Source organism: Engraulis encrasicolus, chromosome 16, assembly GCF_034702125.1.
Source record: "Engraulis encrasicolus isolate BLACKSEA-1 chromosome 16, IST_EnEncr_1.0, whole genome shotgun sequence".
Classification (NCBI taxonomy): Eukaryota; Metazoa; Chordata; class Actinopteri; order Clupeiformes; family Engraulidae; genus Engraulis; species Engraulis encrasicolus.
The window spans coordinates 38,815,424-38,822,923 of record NC_085872.1 but is presented as its reverse complement, the minus strand read 5'-3'; the positions used below and the strand labels follow the sequence as shown (position 1 = coordinate 38,822,923).

The following is a 7,500-nucleotide window of genomic DNA, read 5'->3' as shown; positions in this document are numbered from 1 at the left end:
ATTCCATTTCTCCACTCAAAAAATAATCTGCGTGTTTATTGCTTAAATATCAGTGGCAGCTCGCATTGATCATAGATCAAGTAGATCAACAGAAAACGTTTTTGAAGGTTTGAACGTTTCTGAGCTGCAGAAAAATTGGGGAACTCCTCCCACTTTGTCGGGAAGCAAACAACCAGTAGCAAACCAAGGGAGACGGGTCAACCATGCCGTTTGGGAAATGTTAATTGTTATGCTCTTGGTCAGACCAAGTCTAGAAGAGATTTGAAAGTCGATGATAATCAGGCTAGATGAAGAGCAGAATGATGCCATGCTCTCTGCATGCAGAACCAACGCGAGCTGTCCCAGACCTATAGTGGAGCTCACAAAGCTGTGTGGAACTACAGGTCGGGCAAGAGCAAGGCAATTTCAGACTCAGGTTCCCCATTAATACCATCGTTGGTCTTGCTAGCCTGATGACACCTCAGAGGTCAGAGAGTGCTGCCCTCCACCCTTCACACCCACCCCCCAACCCCTCTCCTTTGCCCTCACTGCTGCTGATGCCTTCTGCTGTCTCCGGGGTGGGGGGACTCCGGTTGCCACAGTGGGGCCAGGCATTGATGGGAGTGTGAATCGATCCAATATCAGAAACCAGGGAGAGGAGTGCACAGAGAGGGGGCAGGAAAAAAGAAGAGAGGGACAGGGACAGGTAGAGCCACAAGAAACGGGAGAATCAAATATCCACGTACCACAGATAAACTATAGTCGCAATGTCTGGTTGGGTGGGCAATGTTGAAAAGGAATATGAGCAGCGGCAGACGTTGAGGGATTGTGTGTGTGTGTGTGTGTGTGTGTGTGTGTGTGTGTGTGTGTGTGTGTGTGTGTGTGTGTGTGTGTGTGTGTGTGTGTGTGTGTGTGTGGCTGATTGTCTGTTTGTGTGTGCATACTGTGTGTACACAAAAAAGGACTGAGAGACACACACAGGCTCGCTCGCATGCACGCACACGCACACACACACACACACACACACACACAGGCATGCACACGCACACACAGAGGGAGATAGGAAAGGGGAGCAGAGAGAGAATATGCATGGAATATAAAACAGTGCGTTTACAGATCCAAATAAAGACTGGAAAGCCCCTTAGTCAAGTGGACATTGATAAATCCATCCATCAGCCATGCTGATCAGGCCCCTCCTGGGACCATTGGCATTGGCGTGGTGGTCATTGCTGAGGAATGAATTGGCCTTTTTTCCTTGTTGTCTTCCCAGTCATTGTCAATATCTCTAAATATGTCAAATGGAAATAAATGCGGTGCTCTGAAGAGGCTGGGAAAATCAATTTCAGCACAGAGACAAATTTGCCTTCGCCCCATGTTACAGTTTTTATCTCTTCCCGAAGCTTTCTCCAAGGGCGTATCCGTGCCAGGCTACACAAGGTACATTATTTTTAACAAGCTTTGTTTTTTGTCCTCCGGTTATTCATGTGCACGATTTTTTTTGCCAACTACATTTGAGCATGGCAAGCCATCAACTTATTCTTTAAATCTCTCTCTCTCTCTCTCTCTCTCCCTCTCTCCCTCTCTCTCTCTCTCTCTCTCTCTCTCTCTCTCTCTCTCTCTCGCTCTCTCCTCTCCCTCTTACAACACGTCGAAACTAAGGTACAGTCCAAACTCTTGACAGAATCTATTCAAATAAACTTTTTTTCTCATTCTCTTCTGTTTTATTTTACACTGATTTTGACCTTGTCGAGTATTTTGCTCATTTATTTCTCTCCTTCCGGTGTTGGTTCCTCTCTTCTGAAAGAGTATTAGAGTTCATTTGTCATTATTAGGCAAGATGAATTCAAGAAACCCTGTAATGCGCTTTTTTTCTACTTTTTATTTATTTTTTTCTTCTGTTATTTTTGCATGGTCGGAACAAGAAAGGAAAGCAATCTGGTTGTATGTCTATGCATATCTCCCTTTACTTTTGGAGTGAGAAAAGTTATTTTTATGCATTTTAGGGCACTTTACTGATGTGTTTTTTAAGGTGTAATGGAGCTTTGTGAGACTTTGGGTCTGTTTCCTATTAGCAGCCTGCCCTCATTTTGCTAAGTGTGTGTGTGAAACAGATTTAAGTTCGCCCTTGGCAAACTGCAAAGTAGCGCGCATTTCTTCCTCTTCCTCTTCTTCTTCTTCTTCTCCTCCCCCTCCTCCTCCTTCTTCTTCTTCTTCTTCTTCTTCTTCTTCTTCTTCTTCTTCTTCTTCTTCTTCTTCTTCTTCTTCTTCTTCTCAATCACTTGCTCTCCCTCTATCCTCTCAATTCTTTCCCCCTCCCTCCTTTTCCCTCTCACCCTTCCTCTTGCGTTGTCCCTCTCTCACTGCCTCTCTTTCTTTTTTTTCTTTTTCAATGTTCCATTGCTGTTTATTTTCTTAACACAGATACACGTAGGACTGGGAGGGAGGCCTTCCCTATGTTAACTGAGTGAAAAGTGGAACAGTCTAGCTAAAGTGCATGTACACACAGACACAGAAGCACACACACACACACACACACACACACACACACACACACACACACACACACACACACACACACACACACACACACACACACACACACACTCACACTCACACTCACACTCACACTCACACACACTCACACACACACAAGCATTTCTGAAGTGCACATATGCACAGACATTATAAATCTGTGGGCAGTTCCTTATAGAATATTACAGAGCATCTCTCCACAATATCCAACATCCAACAGTGTCTGCACTTCAGTACATAAATATGATATATACTCATGCCTATGGCGAATAGGAAATGCTATATGCTATGTTTGGTTTTAGTGATTAGACCTCTCCCTTAGATTCTAATTCACATAGTATGCCAGCTGTGTTTGTGTCTGTGTGGCGCACGTTGGGAAGCATGCGAGATTGGCCTCCACACCAGCTCAGCCACCCAAAGTAATGTTCCTTATCCTACCATTTTCTCATTCCAGAGAGCGTGCTCACACATCTCCACCAGCTGATGAATAACGCTCCGGCATACATGCTTGAACGCTGCATATGAAATGCATTACACGTATGCACATAAAAGCCCATATTTCTCAATAAGTGTCTGATAAGAGCGACTGCGAGCCATGTCTGTGGAGTATGTCTTTCAGTGTCGGCTCATGCATTAGTCTGTCCAATGAGCTTGCGTTTCTCATAAACCATACCAAACATCTGGGTGAAATATTAGTACTGGCTGAACACTACAGATAAGGCAGTCATTACTGCGTGCCCCTGGGTAGGCTGACCAGCAACAGCAATGTCGATGAATATCCCACTCTGCCTGTCAGCCTCCTCATTCACGTTGACTCATTTGACGTCGCGTTTATTTTTAAGCGGCCGTCTCAGAAGTGTTTGAGAGGAGTCCGTTGGCTGAACCACTTCCCCCCCCACTGTGATTTACAGGTGCACTGTGTAGGATAGTGGCCAAAGTAGGTATTGCAACTATGCTGCTCATTGGAACTGTGCTGCATATTGCCAAATTTAATCTTTTCACAAATATTTACTCTGCAATGAATTAATATTTACTAGTATGACCAAATTACAGTAGGTTTTGCAGTTAAAAATGTCTATTTCTGGACATTCAAAATGGTGGACATGGAGAAGATCCACCTTTTCATGTATAAAGAGTACAGTTTTCCAAGTCATAATGAATACTTAGCATATGATGATGGTGATCGGCCTTCATGAAAAAGGTAACACGATAACACTTTATTTTAGTGTTCTATTAGCACTAATACATACAATGTGCCTGTATAAGTACCTTGTAAGGCATGTACAAAGCAAAATCAAACATTTGTCTACCATGTATTCGCGAATGTCCTGTTCATGTACAATAAGGGATTTATCACCAATTTAACCTTGGTAAGGACCTAGTAGGCTGTAGCTTTTGCTTAGTACATGCCTCACAAGTTACTACGAATATTACACAGTGCACCTTTAAGGATGTTGCATGTAGACGTCTTTACTGCCGCCGATCAGGCCTGTGTGCTGTGTGTTTAGACCAGTGGTTCTCAACCTTTTTTCTGAACAAACGCCCCCTTGGCCTCATCAAAAGCCTTCCAACGCCCCCCTTGACCTCAGCATAAGAATGACAACGCCCCCTTATTATTAAAATATGAAATGGACTAATGCACCCTAATTGCAATTAAGCTCCACCCCCTTTCAGCGGTATCCTTCTCAACGCCCTCTAGAGCTCCCCAACACCCCCCTGTACCGCCCCCGTTGAGAAACACTAGTTTAGAACGTGCTAGAGAGGCTCTGCTCTGGCCACTGCTGTTGCCATGTCCCCCAGCAGCCCCTGAATTATGGTCCTTGTGTAATTAGTGTGTTCCGCAACCAGACAGGCCACACTCAGTTTCATTTCATTATCTCTTACAATTGGCTTCCCTCCGTCCCTCCCTCCTTCTACTCTTCCCCATAATTCCTCTCTCGCCTCTCTCCCTCTCTCTCTCTCTCTCTCTCTCTCTCTCTCTCTCTCTCTCTCTCTCTCTCTCTCTCTCTCTCTCTCTCTCTCTCTCTCTCTCTCTCTCTCTCTCTCTCTCTCTCTCCCTCCTTCTACTCTTCCCCATACTTCCTCTCTCGCCTCTCTCTCTCTCTCTCTCTCTCTCTCTCTCTCTCTCTCTCTCTCTCTCTCTCTCTCTCTCTCTCTCTCTCTCTCTCTCTCCTTCTCTTGCTTGCTCTCGCTCTCTCTCTATCCTTCTCTCTCTCTCTATGATTTCCTCTCATCTTCGGCTCTATCACTTTAATTAATAGCGTGTCCAGCCTGCTGTCCTGTTTCCTCCAACTAGTTTAGCAAGATTGCATTTTAATATCTCTGCCTGCATTGGTGGAGCAGAGTATACATATATGTGAGAGTGTTGTGTGTGAGAGAGAGAGAGAGAGAGAGAGAGAGAGAGAGAGAGAGAGAGAGAGAGAGAGAGAGAGAGAGAGAGAGAGAGAGAGAGATAGAGAGAGAGAGAGAGTGTGTGTGTGTGTGTGTGTGTGTGTGTGTGTGTGTGTGTGTGTGTGTGTGTGTGTGTGTGTGTGTGTGTGTGTGTGTGTGTGTGTGTGTGTGTGTGTGTGTGTGTGTGTGTGTGTGTGTGTGTGTGTGTGTGTTTGTTTGTTTGTGCGAGTGCTTGTGCATGTGTGTCTGGGCATGGGCATGTAAAACAATTTTTGACCTAATGAACCATCGGGAAATAATGACTCTTTCAATTCGACACATGGATGCTGGGTTGTTGTCTGTGTGGAGGTAAATCACTTTGCAATTTTCTGCTTTGCGTGCAGTTACAAGCAGAACGTTTGTGCGTGTGTGTGTGTGGGTGTGCGTGTGCGCGTGCGCGCGTGTGCGTGTGTGTGTGTGTATGCAGGCAGGTCTTCTGAGATGGCGAGTCTCTCTCTCTCTCTATCTCTTCTCTCTCCCTCTTTTCTCTCTCTCTCTCTCTCTCTCTCTCTCTCTCTCTCTCTCTCTCTCTCTCTCTCTCTCTCTGTCTCTCTCACTCACTCACTCACTCACACACACACACACACACACACACACACACACACACACACACACACACACACACACACACACACACACACACACACACACACACACACACACACACACACACACACACACACACACACACACTCACTCTTACAGGCACACATGTAAAGCAATGCATATGCACATACACTGAATGTTGAATGCAATGTGGATGTGATTTCAGTGGGGCCAAGACAATTCTACAGTGGCCATTCTCTGCCTTCTGTCCAGCAGCAGCCAGCTGAAAGCCCCGCGGCCACACATGTCACACAGTGATAGAGCACCATAGCCAGAGTAAGTGTTTCGGCCGGGTCTTGCAATCGCCAGGAGTCCGGGGCAGGTGTCTGTGTTTGTTTATGTTGGGTTTAAAAGAATGACTTAGTGAGTGTGCTGGGTTCAGGCACAAGAATCTGTTAGTGAAACAAATTAATGGGACAAGGTGGGCCGGGGTTCACCAAACAATGAAGTCAGAGGCGGCCGTGTACAGACATTAATGAACAATCAGCAGCACAATGTATATAAATAGACCGGGCCATGTGTCTTAAAACAATGCAGCAGAAATGTTGCCTCATACAGTATGTAAATTTCACATCTGTGCATGGAAAGTGGTGTGTGTGTGTGTGTGTGTGTGTGTGTGTGTGTGTGTGTGTGTGTGTGTGTGTGTGTGTGTGTGTGTGTGTGTGTGTGTGTGTGTGTGTGTGTGTGTGTGTGTGTGTGTGTGTGTGTGTGTGTGTGTGTGTGTGTGTGTGTGTGTGTGTGTGTGCGTGCGTGCGTGCGCACGTGTGTGCGTGTGTCTGTGTCTGTGTGTGAGAGAGATGGAGGGATACATTTGTTGGGCGGGGAAAAGAGAACGGACTTATAGGGAATGTTTGAAGGACTGATTGCTATTGTCACTTATCAGAAAATATCACAGAAAATTGTGCTCAAGGTGGCAGTGAAATTTGTATCCATTAGACAACTCTGAGTTCTGAAAGGACGGCGGTGGCCTGGCATAGTTACTCACGCATAGCAGCGAAACTTCTTCAGGTCAGAATAATCGCGAGAATAATTCTAGTGTTCTCCTGAGAGCGAGAGATTTGAGAAAGTCGGAGTGGGAAGTTGAGAAAAACTTACACATGCAGCAGGGGTGAGATTAGGTGTGTGGCTGTTTTCAGCACCTTTGAAGGGAATTTTTTAGGGTTCATTGTGACCGTAACAAAGGCTCTGCAAAGCCCGCTTTCATTGGAAGGGTCTGTGTTGGCCGCACACAATAGCGAGAGCCGGATGGAAAATTAAACACACAACCTTGGTACTCAGACCCAGCACACTAACACACTTTAGCCATTTCACAATCCCGCAACCTCCCCAAATAGAACAACAACAAAAAGTAAACCACTCACTCACAACAGGGATTAACGAAAATCTGCTGAACTATGTGAAAGTAAATACGGGCAGAAAGGCAGAATTTACCATCCGGTTCATGGAGAAAGAGACAGGTGCCTTACTTTTGATTGTTTACTTTGCATCCTAGTTATTGTAAAACTAATATAGGCTTGTAGGACAAACCGTTGTCTCCCTATCTTTTGATTTGCATTTATATGAGTTTTATTTTAATGAAATGAAGTCCAGGTATTTTATTAAATAGAAGAAAGTTTGAATCGCACACACCTTTGAAAAAAAGAAATGAATTGCATTCTTTGAAAGTTGACATGCACGTTAGTCATTTGAATTCATTTTCAACAACAAAACTGGCATAGTCAAGCAATATTTTGGACTGAAAAATGCAGACTTCAATTAGTGTTTGGAAATAAAAAAATACATTTAAATGGATACTTCATTTTTGTTAAGTTAACTAGATTGTGCAAGAGAAATGAAGCATTTGCTTTAATTTCAAGACAACATCCAAGTTAAGTTTCAAACTTACCATCATCTTTCCACCACCTAGTCTTTGATTTTTTTGTCACCATTTTACACAAGAAAGGTGAATGCATT

The 7,500-nt window shown here is 44.5% G+C and overlaps 1 protein-coding gene across 2 annotated transcripts in view; it reads left to right on the top strand.

The window, feature by feature from the left end:
• The window catches only part of tenm3 (teneurin transmembrane protein 3), a 499,671-nt gene that overhangs the window by 150,318 nt on the left and 341,853 nt on the right, over positions 1–7,500 (top strand). The gene's annotated exons all lie outside the window — the stretch shown is intronic.